The following is a 26,719-nucleotide window of genomic DNA, read 5'->3' as shown; positions in this document are numbered from 1 at the left end:
GGGCCCGGCTCTGACATTCCCATGCCCACCAGGGTCTGAACTTCCTCAAAGTTCAGTGATATCTGGGCCTGGGATTTTGATTCCAGTTTCTATCAGGAACTATTTGTGATGTACTCGATTTTCTTTACGACTCCATCGTACATAAGAAGAGCCACATGAAGTGTGAGAGAGAAAACACATATTCCCCATATATTTGTTCAAATAAGAAGAGAGCACATCTGTATTAAACTTACCGGGGTAAACTCATACCTGGTGCAACACCACTGATCTCAAACTCCCTCCCTGAGCTCCATATAGAATGTGGGACTCCTGACAACCAGTCCCCTGCTCCAACTACTAGACTAACCTGCCACTAGACTAAGTTCTGGGGGCTCAAAAATTCAAAGGGCTAGATCCACAGTTGGTAAGCACCATTGAAGTCAATGGAGTTATAAGGATTTACACATGCTGAGAATTTGGCCCAATGGTCTCTTACACTGGCTCACCTGGAATATTAATGCTAATTTTCTATCAATCCAGCGTACCCTCAGCCTTGTCAGACAGAGCATTTAATTCTCTTAGAATCATAGAATCATAGAATATCAGGGTTGGAAGGGACCTCAGGAGGTCATCTCTTCCAACGCCCTGCTCAAAGCAGGACCAATCCCCTGCTAAATCATCCCAGCCAGGGCTTTGTCAAGCCTGACCTTAAAAACCTCTAAGGAAGGAGATTCCTCCCTAGGGAACCCATTCCAGTGCTTCACCACCCTCCTAGTGAAAAAGTTTTTCCTAATATCCAACCTAAGCCTCCCCCACTGCAACTTGAGACCATTACTCCTTGTTCTGTCATCTGCTACCACTGAGAACAGTCTAGAGCCATCCTCTTTAGAACCCCCTTTCAGGTAGTTGAAAGCAGCTATCAAATCCCACCTCATTCTTCTCTTTTGCAGACTAAACAATCCCAGTTCCCTCAGCCTCTCCTCATACGTCATGTGTTCCAATTCTCTTCTCTGACATGTCATACTTTGGCTCCCATATGCATGTTTACTTTTAGCGGTAATAAGACACTTATATGTTAATGGGTGACAATAATAACTTGTACTCACATAGTTTCCATTATCCTGAAGAATACCAAAGTGTGTTGCATTCTTGCATTTTCCTATCACTGAAATACAGCTATCTGGGAGGTGATATAAGGCTGTTATTTAAGGACTTGTCACACAATGGAGTAAGGTGCATTACAGGGGTGTAATTTCTAAAGTGCACTAAGGTGTTGCACATTAACTGGTCCATGTGGACCCTGCTGGTGTGCTCGGAAAGCTTGTTAGTGTGCTTTAACATAGTACCGTATCACACAGTAAAAGAGTGCTCAGCAGCACTGTTTAAGATGGGAAGTGCAGGATCATTTATTTAACTGAAACTACAGGGAGATTTTTCAGTCGGTGTTTGAAATGAAAAGGTTGGAACTGTTTAGTTTAGAGAGGAGGCAAATAAGAAGGTAGAATAGCAGTATATAAAACAGTTACTGGTCAAAACAATTCCTCTTTCAAGACCTTTGGAACTAAATGTTTAGAATTTTTTTGTTTTGAATGTTTTGATATTTTGTTTTGAAATAATCTTTCCTTTCAATTGTTTTGTATTATATTATATATTGTAATATATTTTTAAGAAGTCAAAATCTAAACGAAATATTACAATTGATCCAAACCAATATTTTTTTCTGAATTTTCCTGCTTGGAGAATTTTGAAATGTTTGGGTTTGATTTTGATTCAAAACAAAGCCACATTTTGAAATTTCAAGATTCTTCAGGAAATGAAATTTCTGCTCTCCACCCATCTCCAATAGTTAGCCTGTGGAACTCCTTGCAACAAGAGATCATTGATCTCCTTGGAGATGTGACAACTTACAAAAGCTGTCCCAGAGTCTGGACTGCTCAAGAGATGCACTAACAAAAAAGAGGAGACTTTGCATTAGAGAACAGATGATGGTATGATGTAATCTAACGTATCTAAATAGATTTGCCTGATTTGGGAATAACCACATTACTGGCAAGTGAAGAAGCTTCGTATGTGAGCTGCCCAGGTCATCTCAAATGCATTCCAATACAACATTTACACTGCACCACAGTATATTTTCTTTTTCCCCCATTTGTTATGGAAAAACTTCTTTTAGAAATGCTTTTTAAAGGGTCACTGGTGTTAATAGTACTTGGCTTTTATGCAGCACTTTTCATGCATAGATCTCAGAGCACCATACAAAGGAGGTCAGTATTATTGTCACCTTTTTATATATGGGGAAACTGAGGCACAGAGCAGGGACATGACTTGACCAAGGTCAACCAGCAGGCTAGTCGTAGAGCCAGGAGCAGAACCCAGCTCTCCTGAGTTTCTGTATGGTGCTTAGCCCATTGTCTCCCTGTCATTCTTCATAGCTTCCTGCCTCTAAGTTGTGCTGTACAGAGCTGACAGAGTGAAAAAGGTATAACTGCTATATTTTAGAATCCTCTAAAAATTAGAGTGGGTCCAAAAATGTGGGGGAAGGGAGGGGATAGCATGGAAAACTTCAAACATTTCAAAGTGATTTTCATTGCACAGGTTTCAAAAAGGAATGCTTTTTCATTGATTTGAACTTTTTTTTGCAAGGATTTGGCATGAATATTTTTGATTTAGAAAGTTGTCTCTTCCTCCTCTTCTCTTCTCCCCATCCCCCCGCCCCCGCCACCTTTTGCTGCCCTTGTTTTCCGTTTTCCATTTTGCCACTGAAAAGGGTCATACAGAATTTGAATTATGGGCGTGTAAACTGCAGCTTGCACGTGTAGTTGCTGGAAGTAGGGGTACTGCTGGACCCCCTGGCTTGAAGTAGTTTCCGTTATGGGCAGAGTTTACAGTTTGGTTCAATGGCTCTCAGCCCCCTCACACTGTGCAAATTGTTCCAGTTCCCCTGTATGCGCTAGCATTCTGCACTGGAACTTTCCTATGGAGGCCCTGCAGGTGCAAATTATAAGGTACCCAGTTTGCACCAATGCAGTCCTTCCAAATGGCATAAAACTCCCGTTTCTAGGTGGCTATAACTCTCATGGTGGTACAGCACAATGGGTGCTAGTGTGTGGCATAGAAGGTCATGGGTCCTGTTCCAGTCAATACTGGTATGCGTAGGCTGTCAAAATGATAAGTTATGTTAGGTTAAGCCTTCCGCTGGGGCAGGGCTGAATATTACCTCTGGTGTGGTTTTTGTGAGGGAAATAAGGAGACATTTCTCTGGCAGTTGGAATTTTTTTAAAACATCAGCTGAGTAAAGCTGGAGATGCGAGTATATATTCTGGGATTAATGGGCAGAGCACAGGTAGAATGATCCCAGGCACAAGTTTATCAAGTGTTTTTCTAATTTATGACATGGACATATACAGGGGCAATATCCAGGTGATAAATTGCACAAGCGTGTGGTAAATGCAACTGTTGTGCAATTTTTGTGCAATTTATCCCATCCCTGTGACTGCATCATCTGCTTGCTGGTCCATCTCCCTGGGATATTCCAACTGATTGAATAGGTTCAAACGTTCATTCAACCCTACCCGAGAAATGGTTCTTTCTATGCTTACCCCTACTCCAAATTACCCCTGGGGCCTTGGCGGTGAGTCCTGGGCCAATAAAAGCCTTTCAGTACTTAAAAATGTAAAGTCCAAGATCTTGCAGCTTTGAAGAAATAAGAACTTTATGCTGTTGAGAAGGGGAGATTCCAAGCACTCACTTCTAACCCTAGAAAGGCCCAAGGTATCTGCATATAAATACATCCAGAGTTTTGTGTCTAAAAAACCTGTTTTAGGTTATTTTCTGGGTGTTTTACATGCATTAGTTTTACTTCCTCTCTGCCCTTCTAAGCCCTGTACAGTTGGACTTGTGGCAATCAAGGCCACGGGTGTTACAGGCGGAAGGATACAAGAAAGAGTCCCAGTAACGGGAATAAAAAGTCTGCAAGGCATTCGTCAAATGCCTTTCCCCTAACATATTTGGCACATGCAGAATACATGATGGGGTGGGGTAGGGTACTCATCTAGGGGTGACCTGCCTAACTCACTTGTGGGTAATGCAAGCATCCACAGCCCTACAGATAAACCTTTTATGCCGTTCTATATCTCTATCTATTCCCATACCCCCCCCTCTATCTATTCCCATACACCCCTTCTGTCTCTCTAGCTAGCTAGCTAGCTATTCCCATACACACCCTCATCTATCTATCTATCCCCATACAACCCCTCTATCTCTCTGTATCTCTATCTATCTCTCTATCTCTCTATCTATTCATTGTGGCATCTGGCCGCTGTTGGTAAGAGTAAATATCCAACTGAAAAAAGTTAGAAACTCAAGATATGTTTGGTGATTTCTATGAGCTGCAAACAGACAGTTCTCTGGTTTCATCCCTCAACAGCAGCAGGGGGGGAGCTTTTTTGCAATTTAGACAAGGAGAAACCGATGGCCGGGGGGTGGGGACTGGACCCTGAGTTACAGCCACAGCCCTCTGCATTTGCAGCTACAGGGATCGCTATCCAATTACCCCTGGATTGGGTATCCCAGCCAGAATCCACCAGACGGGGTTGGTGCTGGTAACTGAAATTCTATAGGCTGGGCACGGTTTTTCCATTCTCACCAGAGAGAAGGGGGATTGGATTTGGCCTCTGCAGGCTTGACACATACACCCCATGCCCCCGACAGAGGGAGCAGAAGCTGCTGAAAGTTTTGCCTAGAGACTGTGGGAAACGGCAGTCCTTTGTGTTTGTTTGTTCTATACCCAGTGCATGTCCGTTCTAAGGAGGGAACGATAGCGCTGACCAGTGATGGGCTGTGTAATCAGCCTCCAAGCGGCACTGCCAAAGCACCTCCATACTCAGTCACCGCATCCCCTGTTTGTCTGATTCTGCTCCCCGCCGCCCGGGGCTCTGCAGTCCTGGCCTGCAACACACTGTGCTAGTCCAGTTCTGGCCCTCGGTCACTACACAGTTTCCCAGTCTTGTCCTGCAGCTTTCCCTGAGTTCCAGTCCTGGGACCTCCAGAGGGCAATCGCTCTGCTGTTGCATCTCAGTCTTGACCCTTCATGTTCTGGTGCAAGGTCCTTATCAAAGCACCTTTGTCTTGACCTGCAGCATCCTCTGCTGTTTCTGTCCTGAGCTTTTCCTGGGCAGACACCAAATCTGTAGGGAAGCCCTTTTTCTCCTCCCACCACTAGACAGAGGCTGGATTAAGACCCCCCCCCCCCAAACCCTCATTTTACATATGACAATCCACATAAAAGAACTAATCACAATGAGATGAAGGATAGTCCGACATCAGTAAGCCACTACATAACTCAACCCAGCCCCCATTTTATACCCCATCCCCATCCTTAATGATAGAGCTTATGGTAACTTGAGAACTCATCTGTGATGGTTTTATGCTGGGGCGGCCTTGCTAAGCGAGAGGCAACTAATGATCATGCTCTGAAGGCTGCCTGTTCAACAAACCTAACATCATAGGCCAGCCAGCTGCAACCAGATGAGTCATCATGCATCTGTCAGACTGGATTTAGTGGTTACAACACTACTTAGGAGAAGCTCATAGCAGACCCAGAACTTGGATCTTCAAGGGCTAGGTACTCATCAGTTTCTAAAGGTTGCACCTCTAACCGCAGAACTAAGAGAGTCTCTTGGGCTGAACTGGTGACTCCGCAACATCCTTCCACTAGGCAGATTTTGAGCAGAGCTCAGCAAGGCAGAGAAGAGGAAGAGAGACAAACTCAGAGAGAGATTAAAAAATAAGATCAAGTGACAAGTTAACGCTCTAAAAGAAATGGGCTGCAGCCCCCAGCAGCTGGAGCTGGGATCTCACCAGTCCTTGAAGCCTCGAAACTAGAGTAGGTTGAAAAATGGTGGGTGGGAATTTCATTAATAAGTTTCAAAACATTCCAAATCATTTTTGTTCCACAGATTCCAAAAAGGAACAAGTTTGTGTTGGGTTGAAATTTCCTGCAATTTTAATATTAAAAATGATCATTTTTGAAATTTTTCCTTCTTTCTTTTCCCCCCTTTTTTCTTCTCCCCCTCCCCTTTCCGCTTTTCCTTTTTCCCACTGAAAAAGTGAGAGAAAGAAGGAAGAAAAGCGAAAACAATAAACCAAAATAAACAACAAAACAAAACCAGACCCAAACCATAAATAAGGCAACATTTTTTCGCTTTCTGATTTTATCCGAAAAGGAAGATTTTTGAAAAAAATATTATTTTGAAAAAAAGTCATTTTTTCAATGAAATCAAAATTCATTCCAAAAATGTCAATAATCTACAATAATAACCTAGCTAAACACCTTGACCTTCCTCATGCATCACACCACAACTATGTCAAGCTTCACACTGACAGCAAGGATAGAACTCAGATCCTTCTGCTCAGAAACCCAGACCCCTGCCACTTGAGAATCTCCATTTGTGGTCACCAGTACAGGGCCTATGACACACAGCGCTGAGTCTATCCATTAAGGAGAAGCACTAGCTAGTTTATTATAATTGGGGCCTGAGAAGAGCTTGGTTGACAGAGCTCCTAGAGAAGTGCATGGCACTGCAGGAACTGGCATAGGGAGCACAGAGGGACGGAGCACAGTGTTGCTGTCTTCTTGACAAGACATAAAACTGAGTATCCAGCCACTCATGACCATGGAAGAGTCCATGGTGCCTTCCATGAGAGTAAGCAGCTCTGGCTGTGTTGCTTGCTGTCTGAATTGAGGAATTACATTCTATCTGCTTAAATGCCCCACTAGTTTTAATGAGATGTTTTTCTCCACTTCCTGGCTGGGTGTCACTGCTACCCTGTCATGGCTGGGCTTCCACCCCAGATGTAGGTACCATTCAGTGATGGGTGAAGACATCCCTGTGTAGCACGTTGAGATCTTTGTCCCCCCAAAACTTCAGCCCCTACCTGGGTTGCCTTGAGGGACTTTACCAATTCCCTGGTAAACACAGATCCAAACCCCTTGGATCTCAAAACAAGGAGAAATTTACCATCCCTCTCCTTTCCCCCCACCAATCCCTGGTGAGTCCAGATCCAATCCCCTTGGATCTTAAAACAAGGAGAATTTAACCATACCCCCTCCTTTCCCCCACCAATCCCTGGTGAATCCAGATCCAATCCCCTTGGATCTTAAAACAAGGAAAAATCAATCAGGTTCTTAAAGAAAAGCTTTAATAAAAAAAAAAAAATAAAATTTATCTCTGTAAAATCAGCATGGAAAATGCTTTATGGTATCAGATTCCTCTAGACCAGAGGGCCCCGTCCCCTAGCCATTAGGTTCAAAGATATAGCACAGAGGTAAAATCCTCCAGCAAAAGAAACTGTTCAAGTTGAGAAAACAATACATAAGACTAACACGCCTTGGCTGGCTAATTACTTACAATTTGATGAGAGACTGATCAGAAAGATTTGGAGAACCTAGATTGATGTCCCGTCCCTTCCGTCCGAGACGAACAACAGCAACACAAAAAGCACAAACCAAAGACTTCCTCACCAGATTTGAAGTATCTTGTCCCCCTATTGGTCCTCCGGTCAGTGTCAGCCAGGTTTACTGACCTTCTACCCTTTAACGAGTAAAAGAACATTAAACCTTAACGCATCTGTTATGACATGCAATGCAAACTGGTTTAGATGGTTTAGGTAGAATGATTTGTCATTATAATGGCCTGATATATCAGGAACAGGGCGGTGCAAGGAAAGTTTGCACTGAGGCCAAAAACTTCCATCTTGCACCCCCTAGTTCCCTGTAGCGCTCCCCGCCCCCGCCAATAAAGTGCTCTCCCCCCGTGGCAGCTCCCCACCCCTGCCTGGGAGCCATGCGGTACGTCCCACCAAGTCCACTTCTTTTTGCCCCTTCCCGCATCCTTACGCCCCACGCTGTTTTCCCCCGATTTTTAATTCTCTTCCAAGGCTTTGCGGCGCCAAACACTGTTGGCGCCACAAAGCCTGGGAGCGGGAGAAGTTGAAGCAGAGAACTGGGCGGTGAACCCCAGGCTGCCGGCGGCGCGCTGACGCAGGGAAACCTCTGGGCTGCTGGCAAGCGGCTTCGATAACCTCTCCCTCCCAGCGCAGAGGCCGCTGAAACAGCTTTAAAAAAATTTGGAGGAGTGCCGCTTTTTGGTGCCCCCAAATCTTGGCGCCCGAGGCAACCGCCTAGTTCTCCTAAATGGTAGCACCGGCCCTGATCAGGGGTTGGCAATCTTCCAGAAGTTGTGTGCCGAGTCTTCATTTATTCACTCTAATTTAAGGTTTTGCGTGCCAGTGATACATTTTGACATTTGTAGAAGGTCTCTATCTATAAGTCTATAATATATAACTAAACTATTGTTGTATGTAAAGTAAATAAGGTTTTTAAAATGTTTAAGAAGTTTCTTTTAAAATTAAATTAAAATGCAGAGCCCCCCGGACCGGTGGTCAGGACCTGGGTATTGTGAGTGCCACTGAAAATCAGCTCACGTGGTGCCTTCGGAACGCGTGCTATAGGTTGCCTACCCCTGGTCTATATAAAGGGGCCAGGCTGGGGAAACGGGAGATGACCAGCATAGCTTGGTGTTTGTCTTAGCCAACATCTCTCGGTTATCTAGGGAATAAGGCTGTGTGACATATTTTACATTCAGCTAAATTGACATGTTTAGTTGTTTCACAGAATCAACAGAAATATGAAAATACCATAATGTTTGTACTGTTTCACCTGCAAAACCCCCCTCCTCTACATTTCCTTTACAAGGCACTTGATGTGTCTAGCTCTTTGTACTGGGTCTCACCACAGTAGTGTCAAAGCTGGGCGGTACTTTAGCTTGACTGCCTTTGAACCTTTGGATGGTCAGACTCACATTTCCCTGATGTGGGGTGAGTGATAGCTCAGTGGTTTGAATATTGGCCTGCTTAAACTCAGGGTTGTGAGCTCAATCCTTGAGGGAGCCATTTAGGGATCTGGGGCAAAAATCTGTCTGGGGATTGGTCTTGTTTTGAGCAGGGAGTTGGACTAGATACCTCCTGAGGTCCCTTCCAACCCTGATATTCAATGATTCTTTCTGAGTCCTCTAAAATGTTCTGCAGGCCCACAAAGTCAAGCTGAGAGAGCACGACAATATCAACATTAACAGGAAGCTCAGACACCCTCTCACTGTGTTTGTTGCTTTTGTTTTCTCAGGGCTATGGGTGGCTTTCACTCCACATGTCACATTCATCCCCAGTGCAGCTCCACCACTGAGTGATCATGTGGCTAAGCCATGAAACTGAATATTGTGGGACTTGGGTTCCACCATGTCTGGCTTTGCCACCATTTCTTGGGAAAGTGACAGCACCGCTCTGTGCCTCAGTTTCCCCATTAGTAAAATGAGGATAACACCACTGAGCAACTTTTGAGAGTGTTTAATATCTCTGATGTGCTTTGCGATCTGTGTGTGGCCAGTGTAGTGGAAATGCAGTGCTGCCTTAATGGTGTTTCCGAAGAGAGGTTTGCGGGCCGGATCTGAAAGTTGGTGTTTGTCAGTGATTTTGATGCTAATGCACCTTACTTTTCTGAGGGGTGAGCGGCAGAGCCTTGCAGGCAGACTCACCCTCATGAATGGGCTGCTTCTGCTCCTTATTTTACCCCCAAGTGTCTGGCTTTCCAGGCTCTGTTTGAGTGGATGGCCCTGGGTGGTGCCTCAAGGTGACCTTTGCTGATCACGCCAGGCCATGTGGCTAATTCAGCCTGGCCATTTGTATTTCCTTCACATTGTGTTCCTGTTTGTAAAGCTGTGTGAGGGTTCTCTCATGACAGCCCACAAACTCAGAGCTACAGGGGAAGCTACGTAGCACAAGCTGTGAGGGAACCTCAGCAAGGCTGCCAACTTTCCGGGGGCGTCCTTTCCTAGCAGCACAGGATTCTGACTGGGGAGCTGCACAATGAGTTGAGGTCATGGTGCTGTCCTCATCTCCTAACCCACATCCCTCCTGGTCCTTTCCTGAATCTGTCTCCTGATGCAATGTGTCATATCATTATCTAGTGCAGGGGTGGGCAAATTGCGGCCCCCATTCCTCAGACATTTTAATTTGGTTCTCGAGCTCCTGCCAGGGAGTGAGGTCTGGGGCTTGCCACACTCCGCGCGGCTCCCAGAAGCAGCAGTATGTCCCCCCTCCGGCTTCTATGCATAGGGGCAGCCAGGGGGCTCTGCACCGTGCCCCCACCCCAAGCGCTGCCCCTGCAGCTCCCATTGGCTGCTCAGGCAGAGTGCAGAGCCGTCTGGCTGAGCCTCTGTGTAGGAGTTGGAGAGGGGATGTGCCGCTGCTTCTGGGAGCTGCTTGAAGTAAGCGTTGCCTGGAGCCTGCACCCTTGAACCCCTCCTGTGCCCCAACCTCCTGCCCCAGCCCTGATCCTCCTCCTGCCCTCCGAACCCCTCGTTCTTAGCCTGGAGCATCTTCCTGAACCCCCAACCCCTCATCACCAGCCCCACCCTAGAGCCAGTACCCCCAGCTAGCACCTTCACCCTGCCCCTCACACCCTAACCCCCAATTTTGTGAGCATTCATGGCCCACCATACAATTTGCATACCCAAAAAGTTTGCCCACCCCTAATCTAGTGCTTCTGTCCTCCTGACCCTCCCCTCTACTGATTGCCTGCTTTGCCCCCTGCCTGTGGCCGCCTCCCACTGTAGGCTGCCTCCATTTTTTGACCATTCCTCTCCACCCATTGCACCATCATTTTAAAGAAATAAAACAATGGGTAGGACTGGAGAGAAACATCCTCAAGCCCCACTCCACTGCCTGCTTCCTTGCACTGTCTGTAAAGGATGGAGTCAGCATTCTGTCCTGGAAGCAAGAAGAGGAGCAGAAGCTGGAAAGGAAGGACATTCTCTGCCATTCCCTGAGTTTTTCAGAGAGGATCCTGGTTTGCTAAGAGGAACCATCTCCTGCAGTCCCTCCAGCCAGCACAAGGAGTGAGTGGGTGGAGAGGGAGAGGGGCAGTAGACAGATGACTGAGATCCTCCATCCTAGAGATTAACCCAGCTCTGACCACCTGCCATCATCGTTGAGGTCTGGACATCAGTTTTGCAGCATGATCTTTGTCTACGCTTCAGCTTCTCTCACCTAGGGTCCAATCCTGCTCCCGCAGCAATCCACCATACAGCTTCTGTTGATTGCAGGGGTTCAGAACCTCGCTCGGTCATGGACCGGAGACTTCCTGGCTGTAACCATGCTGATGCTGGAGGAAGGTCGGGTTTAGCCGACTAAGTCCTTTTCGGGAAGCCTGGCAATTGGGAGGGACATGGCGCCCGGTGGTGAGAGGGGTTAGTGCACAGAGAGACAGTGCTCGCTCGTTCAGTGACACGAAACCTTTCCTTCTGGTTCCTTTTCTTTCTTTCTTTCTTTTTTTTTTGTCGGAGACACTGCGCCTATAATAAGCATTTAAAATGAGTCTTGCTGGGTCGGGGGAGGGGATGAGGGGAGGGGGCAAGATTTGGAGGGGGGGTTAAATAGCAAAGAATTAGAAAAAAAAATCTGATGCAAATCACTAGTAGAGAGAAAATTATGTGCAATTACCCAAGCGCTACTGGGCAGCCTGGCCCACCCCAACCAACAAGATCTCATTAACAAGCAGAAAATAAGATTGAAATGGTGCGTAAAAGAGCTGAAAAATGAATTTGAATGCTGCATTTGTCCACAATTACCCCCTCGTTCACACATATTTTATTGCCATTTTTTTATTATTCTTAATCTTTCCATCCCTCAAAGCAGATTGGGAACATCCTGGCATTACGGTTGCTGAGGGAGGACGCATTAAGGATTCCCTGAAAGGAGACCCTTCTCTCGCTCCAATGTTAAAGGGTTGGGTTTGGAAGGATAAGGATTCATTTTTCCGGCTTATCTTAGTGTAGAAACATGTTCTTCTAATAGTCTTTAACTCTGACGCTCTTCGGTGCCATCCCACACGGGCTTTTATTTCCCACTTTTCTCCTGGTTTCCTCGCCGTCCCTTTTCTGCCTTTCCTTTTCCTTTCCCTTTCTTTTAACCCTGTTTCCCCTTCTTCCCTTCCACTCTGCTTTCTCCTCTCTCCCATTCCCATTCTGTCTATCCATTTACCTCTCTCCTTTTCTCTCCTCTTCCCCCTTGGATGTGTGCTGCACACACAGCCACCTCTCCTCCCTTCCCTCTCTCCTGTCCATTATCCACCTTTGAATTCACTCTGTAGCCCCCCTACCCTGCTGTTATACCCGGTATTTATCTCCTGTGTCTCTGGGGGAACATTAGTCTCCTGGACTAACTGAGGATTCTCTGATGCACAGGCCATCACACGCCTGACCCTAGTCACCAGACCCCTTGGAAAGCTGCTACCGCTCCTATGTTTTTTTGATTTGGGAGGTTGGGCTGCTTTTTTCCCCAGAGACGAGAGCATATGCAAGACCCATCGAGATGCTGCATTGTGTGGAGTGGGTGCATATGATCAAATCAATGTCTTTTAGAAAAGTGGGAGGGGGGAATTGAAACCCTCTTTTTCCCCCTCGGAGAGGGTGGCTTTACTGTTCCCTTTGGCGTTCTCAATTGCTCAGTATCAAATACAGCTCTGTCTCTGTAAACTTTTAACCTACGTGGTCCTGCAAAGCTTTTCCCTTCCACCCCCTCCGCTAAAGCTTTTACCAAACAAAGCCATCTGCTCTTGTCAATTAGACGCCTCACCTACAGACTGCGAGGAAAAGGGAGAACAAAGTATTTTTCTCATGTGAAAATAGACATGTATTTATTTGACTGCTTTCTAATTACTTTGTTTATAAGGGTGAAAGGATTGGAGGGGATTCAGATGTGGGGGGTCCGAGGCACTGTTGCAGCCCTTCCATGTTTCCTTTCAATGTTTCCCATATGGTCAAACCATAAATATTTCCCACAGGCCCAGTCAGTGTTATTGCCTCACTATATATTACCCAGGTAACCCATACAAACAGCGGCCCCAATTCTGGAAAAGCTTCCACACAAGAGTAAAGTCACACTGTGTGAGTAAAAGCATCTGCGGAGTCTGGCCCCACGTCTCATATCACACCCAAGAATTAATAGATGTGAAACTACAGCCAAGATTTCAAAACCAGCCTAAAGGATTTAGAGGCCCAGTTCTCACAGGAAGCACCTTGAAATGGAGTGCCCAAATCCCCTAGGCAGCTTTGAGCATCTCACCCTAAAATATTATTTTAAATACATTCAGAATAGTGTGACTTGTAGTCTAGGCCTTATACAGATCTATCCTGTATTGGTACAGACATATATATGTCCTGATGCTCATTTATGTTACACTGGCAGAGTAAAGATGCATTAGTGCCTTGTGTAAATGAGCAGCAGGTGTACACACACACCCTCGTGTGCCCTTAGAGTGAGAGAGAGAGTTTTGAAGGAATATTAAGACATACAAGCATTATGAACACTGAAAAAATAGGACCTGAGCCCAAGCCATTGAATGCAATGGGAGCTTTGAGTAACAAGAAAAGGGGGAAAGAGGCAAAGAGAAAGGGAGAGGAAATAAAGGAAGGGGAAAGGGAATGAAAGAGGACAGAAAGGATGAAGGGGAGAAGAGAAAAAGGTCCCATATGCAATCCTCATATGACCCTGTAGAGCATTTGAATCAGATTCCTCTAGGAATCCCGAGCCCGTTTCTTAATATCCAAAGGTCTGAGTCACTCAGAGCTATGAATTGCCCAGCTTATTTAAACCATACTTCCTGTGCCTCGTATTGTAGCAGATCTTGGTTTATGATGCGAAGCCAGGCCAGCGTAGCACAGATCACGTCTGGACAGCCAGAATTGCATTTATATGGTCGGGAGTAGCTGAATATAAGCATGAGCTGTGTGTTTTTTCCCCCTGTAGGTTGGCTTGTTCGAAATCTGTCTCCTCTGGGTTATAGAGAGAGAAGGGGGGTGAAGGAAATATCTTTTATTGGACCAACTTCTGTTGGTGAGAGAGACCAGCTTTCAAGCTCTTCGCCAGGTCCTCTGGGTTTTGTCTCTTCTCTGCACGGGGGTGGTTAAAAGTGATTGAACCCCTGACTTGGCTGGTAGACATGGGCTTGGAGAATTCAAATGCCGGATTTGTCCTTCTTTATGATTATTAAGGGAACTTGAGACAAGGCAGGCAGGGCAGATAGAGGGAGAGAAAATGAGAGATTAGCAATTAATACCGACTCCAGACGGGTGACAAGCATTGCCAAGCGACCTTTGGAATTCAGAGGCGAGCATTTTACTGCAGGGCTTCAATAGCCCAGGGACTCGGGAGCTGGTGCTGAGCTGTGAAAGGGATCAGAAAGGCCACAGTGCGGAGGAAGGTTGCCCGGGAAGGAGGACTCCTAGATGGAGACGCTTAAACAGAAAGAATGCAAGAAGATAAATAATTGGACTCTAAAGGCTGTAGTGCATGTATATGTGTGTGCGTTCCTGGGTGCACACATGTGTATACCAGCGTGCATGGGAGGGAGGGGACACAGGCACATATACATGCATGTTCCAGTTTCAATAGTCCTTGAGAAAAAAGAGAGAATCATGCTGGCAGCTTGCTTCCAGTGGACTCCATTTTAAGCCCAGCTCTGCTCCTTATCTTTGCATGAGCAGGGCCTGATGCTCAGGGGTTACACACAGATGGGTGTGCACGGCACATTCATTTCCTTAGGTGCTGCAGATACTCAGCACCCCTTCAGATCAGGCCCTAAATGCTATGGTGCAGCTTTCTTGCGTTGGCCAGGGACCAGGCACAGAGCCAGTCCTACTGGGCAGCAGAGGTGGGCACAGCCCAGACTGTACATTGCAAGTGTCAGTGAGTCAGTAGCTTTCCCTCCCACCCAAGTCCCTCCCACCTTGTAAAGCATCAGCTGTGCCCCTTCACCATCCCCGTGCCAGCGATAAGCCGCGCTGTGCAATGAGTCCGGTGCCTCGCTTTCCCCGGAGCCGTGATGTGTCGCCGAGGCCCAGCATTGGTGGAGTTAATAAAGGTGCTTGGTGAAGGGTGGTAATGGAAGGGGGTCGGAAGAAGCATTTTCCTTTGCTGCGGCGCCAGCCCTCCCCACTGCATCAGCCTGAATCTTGCAACTGGCCATCATAGACAATGTTTGTCCTTGATGTTGAGTGCCTCCTCCTGCAACAATGGTTTAGTGAGTCGCACAGGTAGGGTGGGTGGGGTGGGTGTGCTATGGGGGGGAAGTTGCATGTGACATCAGCCTTTGCAGTGTTGCAGAGGGGCATGAGTGTTGCCTTCATCCCCTGGGGGGTATAAAAGGGCCGGGTTGCGTTAGGGAAGGGGCTGTGGGTGAGCGATTTAGAGGGGACTGTCGTGTCAGCTTTGTGCCCTCCCCTATGTAACACACACACGACAGGATCTATGCAAGGTAGCGCTGCAGTGCTCAGCCCTTGCCCACTATGGGGCCAGTTTGCCTAGTCTTTCTGGCCCTATATTGCAGAGCTGGGGGGTGGTCTGTGCAGGACCTCGCCACCTGGCATAGACATTGGCACAGAGATGGCCCTAAGGGAAGCAGCGTGCGTGCAGCTGAGCCTCCTCCTGAAAGATGCTTTCTCCCTCCCACCATCAGACAGACATGCAAGAGATCAATTTACAGCAGGGGCTGAAGATCCGAAATTCTAGCAGGGCTTGGGGTGGGCAACTAGTAAGGTGATCAAAGGTATGGACGGTCTTAGCTCCCATGATAAGCTGGAGTCAGTCCTTAAGCCTATCCAGTTGGGAGATGAGGGGGATCTTATTGCAGGGAATAAGCACCTGAAAGGAGATCATAAACCACACAGCAAAGGGGTGGTGGAGGAAGGATCTAATCTTGCTCAGCCGCAATAGGAAAATCCACAGGATACTCCTGGGAATTTGCAAGGGAATATACAAGGTCTACACAAGGGGTTTGTTGCTGGCAGGGAATGGCCATTGCCAGAGTTTGCCCCAGAGCCATGGCAAGCCCACCAAGCCAGTGAACAGCTCGGAGCCCAAAGGGACTAGATGTTTTGCAGTAAAGACGCTGGTCCCCATTCAGCTCTGGGAGGCATTCCCCCTCTGAGACATAGTGGCAGCAAGTGAGGATGGCTGGCCCCCCTTCCTCACACGCATGGAGTAGGGTTTACCTGCTGGGATGATGGAAGGGGCCTCTCCCACAGATTCCGTTTCAATGACACGGGGTAGACCTGGGCAGAGCTGTGTCTGTGACCCTCATCCCTGCTCCCCCTGCACCTGGTGTTTCTAGGACCCACCCTGGGATAATGCCTGGAGAGCACTGTGAAAGCCGGTGCGATGCAGCAATGGAAGCAAAGCTCAGAATGGTTCAGGTCTTGTCTGGTCGAGTCTCACCTCCAGATTCCCAAGCGAGGTTCAGGAACATGCCTTTCTTGCGATCACTATTATTATGTCTTTTTTGTATTACCATAGCGCCTAGGCACGGACCAGGGCCCCATTGTGCTACGTGCTGCAGACACACAGCTAAAGGATGCTCCTCATGGACCATATGCCCCATCCAGGCAGGGTTCCAGCCCCTTGGTGCAGCTCAGAGCAGGGAAAAGGGCATGAGGGGAGAAGACCCAACCCCACATCTCCCACGGTCAGTCTGCCCGAGAGCGGACAGCTCCCCTTCCACACCGGTTGGAAATCCACCCCCACAGAGGTACCAGACTCTCTGTTTGCCCACTCTGCCAACTGCCTGGCTTGACGCAGTTCTCTTAAAACAGCCCCTCCCACCTCTTTAACCCTCCAGTGGCTTTATATAGAGCGACCCGGAGAAACCCCTCAGAGGTGCCCCAGACACCAGTGAGACCGTGTAGGGGAGAAGGAGACAGTGGGGCCAGGTGCCCAAGCTGATGCTTTCCCAGCCGTGGGATCTGATGTGGCACTGAGAAAACCCCACATTGAGAAAACCCTTCTGCTCCTTCCTATCTTCCACTCCTCCTCTCTCCCCCTCCCCCTCTCTTTTCTCCCTCTCCTCTCCTTCCATTTGATGTCAAGGAGAGCTGTCTGCCACTCCAGCGTCTGTACCAAGAAGGGATGAGAAGTTTCAGCGCATGCTTGGCGCCTCTCCTTTGATCCATGTCCTGAGGCCTGCTTGACAGCAAAAAAAGCATGGAGACAAAACGACTCAGTCAAAGTGATTCCTGACAACTGTCTCCCTGAGATAAGGAAGCTCTCTGTGTCTTGTGGTTTTTTTTTTTTAATACCTCCTCTCCGTTTCCATAAGAAGCAGAGTCACTTTAAACCAGAAGAGCCAGGCAGCAGCCAAGCTGCACAGAGAACAGCGATACAGAGAGAGCCTGGCTGGGGTTTATCGTGTTTCCCGTCTTCCCCTCTTTTTACCACCTCCCCCTTCATTTTCTTCCCCTCCTTTCCAATAAGCTGTGATGGAGGCTGTCGGTTACCCCGGCGCTGAGTTTAATTACGTGCTGCAGAGAAAACCCAGCGAATTTGCAGGTGGCAATAACATCACTGGGTTATTCTGTTCTATCCTAACCACAGGGAGATGCCTGCATTCAAGGGGTAGGAGGGAAAAAACCTTTACATTATCTGACAATAACCAATCCTTTTAGGGATCGGCAGCAGGCCTACTCATTATTAGCAGGGCATTACGGCCTGCCAGGCGCTAAGTGGCCATCAAAGCTGTTTCCCCGCTGCTGAGGAGTCCCAGGTTTGTATGAACAGTTGATGCTTCTTACCCAGGAGGCCAGAGAGCCTTTTTTTCTCTCCTTACCCCTCCGGGCTGCTCAGTGGAATGAGTTTGGCAGGGCTCAGCTTGGAGCATCGCCGACGCTAATCTGCGTTTTGAGGAAATGCCGCCATCTTTTATTCACAGTTGAGGAAACAGGAAGGCGCCAGGGGGAGGGAATTTGATCAGATTCGGGCCACAAGCAAGTGCCAATGCAAAGACCAGGTCTGGCCCTGTGAAGCACCAGGCAGCCAAAGCTAGGGTCGCCAACCCTCCAGGATTGTCCTGGCATCTCCAGGCATTAGGGCTTAGTCTTTAATGAAAGATTATGTCACGTGATGAAACCTCCAGGAATGCGTCCAACCAAAACGGGCAACCCTAACCAAAGGTGCCAGGCTCCTCTCAGGATCAGGCCCACAGATGGGAGCAGATCCAATCTCCCTGTCAGTCAAGACAATCCCTCAACTCAGAGCAATGGGATTTAGGAGAGGGAACAGGCCATGTGTGGTGGAACTTAGCTGGACCTTCGCAATGGGACGTGGCCAGGCAGTGCTGATTTGGGCAGATGAAAGAGGATAAATTGACTGTGGCTGCAAAGTGGCAAGAGGAAAATAAGGGGTGGAGGGAGAAGAGGCAATCCCTTGTTTAGCTGGCAAGAGCAGATCACGCTGCCCCATCCCCAAGTTTAAACACACCACAAAGGAGTTGGATCTGCACTAGCCAGGCAGTAAACCCCACAAGACAAGGAGGAGATCTCACAGCCCATGGGCCTGAAGAGGTCATGATCCTTTGAGCATCGTCATCCATGGCCATGGGAAGGTAGCCCAGACAGATGGGGATTGTGGTCTTCTGCTTCGCTGCTGCAGGTGAAAGGGGACGGCAAGCAATGGAATTCGGAGCTCACTGTGGGGCGGTGTGGAGCCTCTGGAAAGAGTTTCTCCTTCTTTTCTCTGTTTGAAATAATGAGGCTATTGTTGTGCCGGCTGCTCTAAAGTCAAACACTATTAATATGCAGGAATAATAGGGATGGCTGGGAGAGAAAGGGAAGCGAGGGGACACAAGAGGAGGCACAGAGGTAGCGCGAAAGAAAGAGAGAGCGAGATTCTCTTCCCCCCTCCCCAGAACCGCACTGCACTTCGCTGATAAACAGTAAATATCGGGGAACGGGATTTCCACATTATCTGAACGCGGCAGAAAATCAAAATTTCAGTCTAAATCCAAAGAGACGAGGCTCTAAGCTCCTCCAGCTGATACGGACGCTGAGCCCAGCTAGAGAGGCTCAGGAGGCACCAAATAACATTTTTCATTCAAAAAAAAAAATAAGGAAAGAATGAGAAAGAAGAAAGGAAAAATATTTCTTTGGCTAAATTGCAGGGAAGGGGAAGAAGAAGTGAGAGCAGAGAGGGGTCAACCAGCAATACCTGAGTTTATGAACTCTTTCTGATGGGAACTAGTTAGCTTGTGTGTTGGGGGGATAAGAAGGGGCTCATATTTGAGGTAACCCGTCCAGTGAACTTTCCAATATGCTACTACAGATCAGCAGAGTGTTGCTTGGGGATCGACCTGGAGGACACTCACAGCTGCTTGAGGATGATGGCAAACCTTTAATTAATGATTAAAGTGTGCAGCTGAGCACAAATCCAGGCTCGAATTAGGAGCCACATGGGGTCTCCCTGACCCCAAAAGCCAATGCCGTATTCAGCGGCTCAGTCGGGAGTGCAGTTCCATTGGATATAATGAATCTCTCGGCATTGCATGCCGATAATAACGCCGCCACGCCGCCACTTGTGCCGAGGAGGATTAGACGGCTTCTTTGACTGGGTAACTTCACACCCCAATCGAAACTGGTGCCTTTGCCAGGGGAAGTGGCCAGGATCTGTTCTAGGTGGGCACAAAAATCCACTCCACAGTTTACCTGTAACTGCCATAGGCAAAAAGTAGGAACTAATGAAATCTAGCTAGTCGGTACATGGTGTCTGTAACACTCTCACAGGTAGAGGCGATTGCCATGAATACAACCATGGGTAACTGTGGTCAAGCACGCAGGGTCAAGAACCAGGATGTCTGGGTGATTATGGCCAAAAAAAACCCCTAAATGCTGCAAATAATCATGTTTTTTAAGGAATTTGCTCCATCCCAGCTCATGTTTCTTTTGTAGCCACTTTCCGTGAGCATTTGGTAAGTCAGATTTCTAGACACAGAGGGACACAGGCGACCACTGACTGTCAATGGCATTTAGACTACTAAGTGCCTAAATCCTAAATTTGAAAATTAGATTTAGGCTACTAAATCAGGTAGGCATTGCAACGCTGAGTGCAGCAACACCTAAATCCTTTTAAAAATCTGGGCCTAGATGCTTTTGAAAATCCCACTAACTTTTAAATATGTTTAAAAATCTAGCCTGTTTCAAAAATGACATAAGCACTTTAGAAGCCTAAGTCTCGTTGGAAGTCAGTGGAATTTAGGCTCCTAAATGCATCAGATTCTTCTGTAGATGGAACCCAGGCTCCTAAGTAATGTAGGTGCTTGATGCCTTCAACTTCCTTCGAAGTCAGAGTGATCCTCAAAAAAATGGAGAGATTCATTCTGGATGAGCACCCAGGAGTTCAGATGCTTATTTGAAACACTTGCTTTAGCTCTTGGATTAGCAAAACTGGGCTGGACATCTTAGCTTCTATTATGGGATGTTGTCACATCTGGTGGGACCCAGAAGCAACATCATAGCTCAGTGGTTTGAGCATTGGCCTGCTAAACCCAGGGTTGTGAGTTCAGTCCTTGAGCGGGCTGCTTAGGGATGTGGGGCAAAAATCAGTACTTGATCCTGCTAGTGAAGGCAGGGTGCTGGACTCAAAGACCTTTCAAGGTCCCTTCCAGTTCTAGGAGATAGGTATATCTCCAATTAATCTAATCTATTCAGTCCCAGTTCATAGCAAAGACTGTTCCCATGGACAAAACACTGGGCACTGCAGGGCCAGATCCTCAGCTTATGTAAATCGGCCTGGCTCCCTTGACATTAATGGAGCTATACCCATTTACACTAGCTCAGGATCTGGGCCTGGTTGTGAGAAGATCTGGAATCTGGTTTCTGTGATCTTCAGCAAGTCACTGAGCCCACTCCAACTCCCAGTGATGTCTATGGGAGACTTGGCTACTAAGCACCTCTGGAAATCAGGTTGATGGTGTAGGTACCTAAATATGTCTCTCAGTGCCTAATCTGAGGTGCCCGGGTTTGAAGATGGGCAAAATTTTCTAAGGTGCCTAAATGATTCAGGAGCCTATGCCCAGTTGAAAGTCAATGGGATTTAGGCTCCTAAATCACCAGGCACATCTGAAATTTTTGCTTGATGAACTTAATCTCTGCGTGCCTCAGATTTCCTGTGGGTGATAACAGCAAGCGCTTATCTCACTGGGGCGGGAGGTTTGCAAAGCTCGCTTCATCCATTTGCAAGGCAGCCAGGGCTATGACGATGGCTGCCCAAGAGATGCCTAGAGTCCAATAATCAACAATAATTAATGAGTCAGAATCGGGTCACTTGATTTTCCCCACTCAGCTTTACGGCACATGCCAAGCTGAGCCACTACCTCCTTAATGGTACACTGCCTTTAGCCCAAGTGCAGGAAGGGGAATTACACCGCCCTTGGGGGACCCTACCTCAAAGAATCCCAAACTGGAAAACCTGAGGATCCCGGGTATTCTGACATCCTAGTCCCCAGGGTGCCTGGCGTCAAAATCGGCCCTACAATGTGGCTATGCCAGTTTACACCAGATGAAAATAGATCCCGTACTTTTTAAAGGGCTAACACGCCACATCTAGTCTTAGCATTTAGAGCTGAGAATGCCTCCAGCTCCTCTAGCCACCTATCCATGATTCTGCCTGGCTGGCTGGAAGGGTTAACATTACCTTGCCGGTTGCCATTTGAACCTCAGTCGCTGCAGAGTTTTGGCCTAAGTGACACAGGAGAACTATAGAAAGTCAGTGGGACTTGGGACCCTAAATCACATGGGTGCTTTTGAAAATCCCACTTTGGTTACCTCAACATCGGCCTTCAGCTCCACCTTGCATTTTCCCTGTTGGCTGACCAAATATCTTCTGTGGTTTTTCCCAACATCTCTATGTTATTAGGTCAACCTCCAGACTATGTTCTCCCAGCCCTCTCTGACGACTGCCCCTGTACCCCCCCCATCCCCTGGCCTCTTTCCCCCCCACCCTGCTTCTTAGAAAGTGGTTTCAGCCCCCTTCCCTGCTGTTTTCTTGCTTTCCCTTCTTGCTGTATTTCATCCGGGGTCTCAGAACCACAACCACAGTGAGATGGCTTCTCAAACAGCTCGAGAGCTACAGGCTTGTCTGGGGGGTGAAAGGTCACCCACTAGCAAGTGTTTCTGTTTAGTTCCAGATTCCAGCCTGACAGGTGTGTGCCTCTTGATTAATTCCCAGCTCCCCTAAATGTTCCCATCATCATGTGCTCCTGCCTTGCCCTCCCCACGGCAAAGAAAGAAAGCAAAAAAGTGGTATTTGAATGCACTGGGCTTTATCCAGTCAGCTTCCTGGAATGGCACCTACTGAATGCAATGGACTAATGGAATCATTTCAGATTCTCCCCTACAGAGCGCCTTCCATCCAGGCTACATTTAAATAAAGAGATGGTCCAAATTGGGATTTTAAACCCCCTAAAGTCATCCCTGTGACGGCTTCTCCACTATGAGCCATCTGCCTCTCCCACCAGCCCCCATCTGTGATGACAAAGGAGAGGGCTTCCACACCGATATCTTGTTAGCCACCAATGGTGCCCATATACTGGAGTGGCTTTATCTAGTCTCCCCATCCACGGGCTGTGCAAGCATCCCATTGAGGCTTAAACCAAGATCCTTATCATCCTTGGGCAGCAGTTTTATCAAGACAGCATCCTATCCACTTGGGCTGGTTGGAGCTATTCTGAGATAGGACTCTGAAGTGGCTTGTAAGCTCCTTAAGGCAGGGACTGCGTCTTCTCCTATGTGTGCATGGCCTTCTGGGCACCCTGCTGGCACTCAATAAAGAATCATTGTAAATCACCATCACTTTGCAATAATGGGACACATATAGGGATTCAAAAAGGTTAGTGAGTCCTTTCTTCTGGCCTCTGGTCCTTGAGTTTGAAGAGCGATTGTCTTGGTTGCCAGTTAGCGATGGGCAAAAACCAGCCCAGAAAGAATATCAGTCCTCATGTGGTCTCTCTCGTGATCGAGAAGAGACTGGACTGCAATGTAACAAATATGATGGGGATTCTTTATTGAGGCTGCAGGATACAGACAGGCTCCTTGGTGTTGTCCGGCTCCAGGCCTGACCCAACCTGTGCTGCCTGGTAGCTGCCTGGTGTTTACCTGGACCTTCTTAAGCCCTGGCCCAGACTAAACACTCACAGAACAGATTGTTGACTACGCTATGCCTTCCCCCACCCCCACCACACAATCCCCCAGCTTGAACCGTCTCCTATTTCTACAAGGAGACGGGACCAAACTTTTTTTTCAAATGCTGAAACGTTCTGAGAGGTTCTTTGAGTGATGGGTCCGGATCCATAATGCTGGCTCTGAGTCCCCATGACTGTGGAGAAAGTTAGACAAGAAAACAAGATCCAGACTCTGGATGCAGGCCCATGGCTCCAATCCTGCAAATGGATGGTGGATGCAGGTGGATACCAATGCCAGTGCAGGGCCCCATTGACTTCAGTGGAGCCAGTTGCAGGATCCGATGCTAACCCTGCAAATAAACCAGAACCACAAATCTGAACACTCTAGATTCAGAAAAGAACTGGATAAGTTAATGGAGGATCGGTCCATCAGATGGCTATTAACCAAGATGGCCAGGGAGGCTATCCCATGCTCAGGACAGCCCTAAACCTCTGACTACCAGAAGCTGGGAGTGGAAGACAGGTGGTATCACTCCATAATTACCCTGTTCTGTTACATAACCCTGAAGCTCTGGCATGGACCACTGTTGAAGACAGGATACTGGGCTAGATGGCCCATTGCTCTCACTCTCTCGCAGCTCTTATGTTCTTAACACTCCCAACATTTGGGGATGTACAGATCTGGATCTGGACTCCATGGTAGCTTGGGCTCATCTCTAAGGAGTTTTCCCTCTATGGCTCAGGGCCACCCAGAGGGGTGGGGGCAAGTGGGGCAATTTGCCCCAGGCCCCAGACCCCGCAGGGGCCCCACAAGAGTTTTCAGGGGCCCCCACGAGAGTTTTCGGTGGCAGATCCTTCAGTGCTGCGGCACACACCCAGAGCGAGTGAAGGACCCACTGCCTCGAAGCCCCAGAGCTTCTTCCGCTCCGTGTCTTTGGTGGCAATTTGGCAGCGGGGGCTTCACTCGCTCCAGGACTCGCTGCCGAAGTGCCCCGAAGACCCAGAGCAGAAGGACCCCTGCCACCAAAGACCCCAGGCACCCTGCATCCTCTGGGCGGCCCTGCTATGGGTTTCCAGAAATGCTGGAAATCTCATGAAAAAGTCCTTTCTCAGAGGACTTCCAGCCAAGCTGTAGAGACTCATAAGGTTTGCAGAGCTAGATAAGCATCAGAGAGCATCCCACACCAATTTATCTGCTAGAAAGAAGTAAGATCCCTTCTAGGATTTAATAGTTGGGCTCAAGATGAGTTAAAGAGGAAATATGGTTTAGTGGTTGTAGTATAGAACTGAGAGCCATGAGAGCTATCTCCTCTGCCACTGATTTGGCTGCATGACCTTGTGCAAGTCACTAAAAAAAAAAACCCTCAGTGCCTCAGTTTCCCCATCTGTAAAATGGGGATAATAGTACTGATCCATCTCACAAGAGCGTTGCAAGGCTGAAATCATGACTGTTTATAAAACATTTTGAGCTCCTCAGATAAAAGGTAATAGACAAGGACATGTCCTGACCCCTGCATGTTTCATGACCTCACCAATGGGGACACATCCAGCAATCCTGAGCACCTAAGGAAGTACCCGATGCACTCAGTTCTTTCTGGTTTGTGCGAGTTCTTTTTTTTAAAAAAAAAACTTATTAAAATCTTGCCCCAGTTGCATTTCTTGCTTATTCAAATGCTGTCAGTTTCACTGTGGATCCGATATTATCTCTCATCATCTTCCAGCTTCAGTGTTTGGGTTATACGGGGAGAGAGAGGGGAAAAAAAACTGCAAACAAAATAAAAAGCTGTTATCTGACAGAATATCTCCTGGGGATCTCAGTTATATATATAAAAAAAAAGGAATAATTTTTCTCTGAGTTGGTGTTTGTTAAATGTGCAGTAGCCATAGGCAAATTTTTGCTAATTTTGTGCATGCTTTTATCATACCAGTGATTCACTGGCAGCTTTATCCTCCGATAAGTGGATTAGTTGTTGAGCTAAACAGAAAGGTGTTTGACAACCAGGAAGCTCTAAAGAACATATTTGTTTTCCAAAGAATGGAGCTGTGTTTGCTGCTGAGTGCAGTGTGGGATGATGTTGTGAATTTCATTAGCCAAAAGGAAAGTCCTCACAGCTTTTTCCCTTGCGTAAGGCAGGAGTTCAACAGGAACCTCTCCTGTCTGCGGCGAAGGTTTGGGGTTTTTGAGTCGCCCTGCTCTGGCTCTGGTCTCATCCTAGATCTGGTTTAGCCCAGAGGCAATGGTGATTAGGAAGTGGCTAATCAGCTGTGTCTGTGTCAGACACCAGCCTAGCAGGTGAGATCGAGAGCCCAGCAAGGATAAGCTCTTCACTCAGCAGCTACTGGAGTTACTCATTTACCTCAAGAGGTAGCAGCTTGTGCTGCAGGGCCAGGGCGCTAGCGAGACTGAGAGGTGAGGGATCTCTGCATGTGTAGCCAGGCTTTGCTGCAGGGATCATTTCTTGGCTTTGAAGGAGGTGATATAGTTCAGAAAGATCCTCTTAATTTAAATATGGGGGTGACCCTAAAGTGCAGCCTGTGGCTGCCCCCTCCTTGTGCAGGCCAGTAATATCAATGGCAGGCCTGATGGCCAGTTGTGCCCATCCACACACAATTTCTATTCACCCAGCAAGGCCAATTCAGATGCAAGCACGTATTATGGCCAAGCCTGTTTATTTCTGCATGGCAAGTTACATGCAGCCCTTGGGCTTCTGGAGAGCTGGCACAGAAGCTCTCAGCGTACGAGTATTTGGCTCCCCTGACCAAGGGGGTATGTTGACGAATTGGCTAAGTGGGAGTAGGCTGAGGCTAAAATGTAGCGCTCGTCTCTGTCTAAAGCACTTATATGGCCCCATTACTGTGCTATCTGAGCCCTTCACAATCCTTAATGTAGTTCTCCTCACTGGGGGAAGTAGAATAGTCCAGATATCCCTGTTTCACCAAAGAGAAACACAGAGACTTGCCCAACCTAGGAAGTCTTGAACCCAGGGATTTGAACCCAGGTTTTCTATGGCCTAGGTCAGTGCTCTAATCACAAGACCATATTGTCTCTCTTGATTGGGTACCCTAACGTGATCTCTGTCAGTTCACATGGGAAACTCAGTGACTCGAAGATGATGCCTTTATTGGAGCCGGCAGGATGGGGGCTTCCTGGGCATGGAGACCTTTGTATCTTTCTGCAATGACCCCTCTGCCTCTAAACCATAGCACTGATGGGACACACAGAAGGCAGTCAGGTCCAGCCATCTGCAGTCAAAATGATGGGTTTCACGGTGAAGGTGGTGAAATTCCTCCCACGGACAAGCTGAAATCTCCTTGTTCAGCCTGCTGGAGCTTTGGAATTCCTGTGTCTGGGAGGGAAGGATGCTGTTTGTCCTATGCCCTGTGGAGGCTGCAGGGCTGAGGTGGTAACTGGTTTGAAAAGAGAAGGGGTTCCCCCAAATTCAGTCTGACTCTGAGAAACAATGGGCGATGTGATTTCTCAGGCAAGGTGGATGATACTGAGAATATTGGAAGCCAGGGAAAAACACCGTCTTTGTTGGCTTAAACTCTATACCCCAATGGTCCCCTGCTGAACCAAGCATCTGCTCTCCCTTGATGCCAGCTCACAGACAGACACTTCCCTACATACTTTTAAAAGATGGACCGCTTCAGTAGTAGGAAAGATGTAATCTCAGTGCTTGGAGA

The 26,719-nt window shown here is 47.7% G+C and overlaps 1 protein-coding gene across 2 annotated transcripts in view; it reads left to right on the top strand.

Annotated features, from left to right (window-relative positions):
• Window positions 1–26,719, top strand: part of PAX7 (paired box 7) — a 147,022-nt gene that overhangs the window by 88,933 nt on the left and 31,370 nt on the right. The gene's annotated exons all lie outside the window — the stretch shown is intronic.

Source organism: Chelonoidis abingdonii, chromosome 23, assembly GCF_003597395.2.
Source record: "Chelonoidis abingdonii isolate Lonesome George chromosome 23, CheloAbing_2.0, whole genome shotgun sequence".
Lineage (NCBI taxonomy): Eukaryota > Metazoa > Chordata > Testudines > Testudinidae > Chelonoidis > Chelonoidis abingdonii.
The sequence above is the reverse complement of the archived record's forward strand: the minus strand, read 5'-3'. Positions and strand labels throughout refer to the sequence as shown.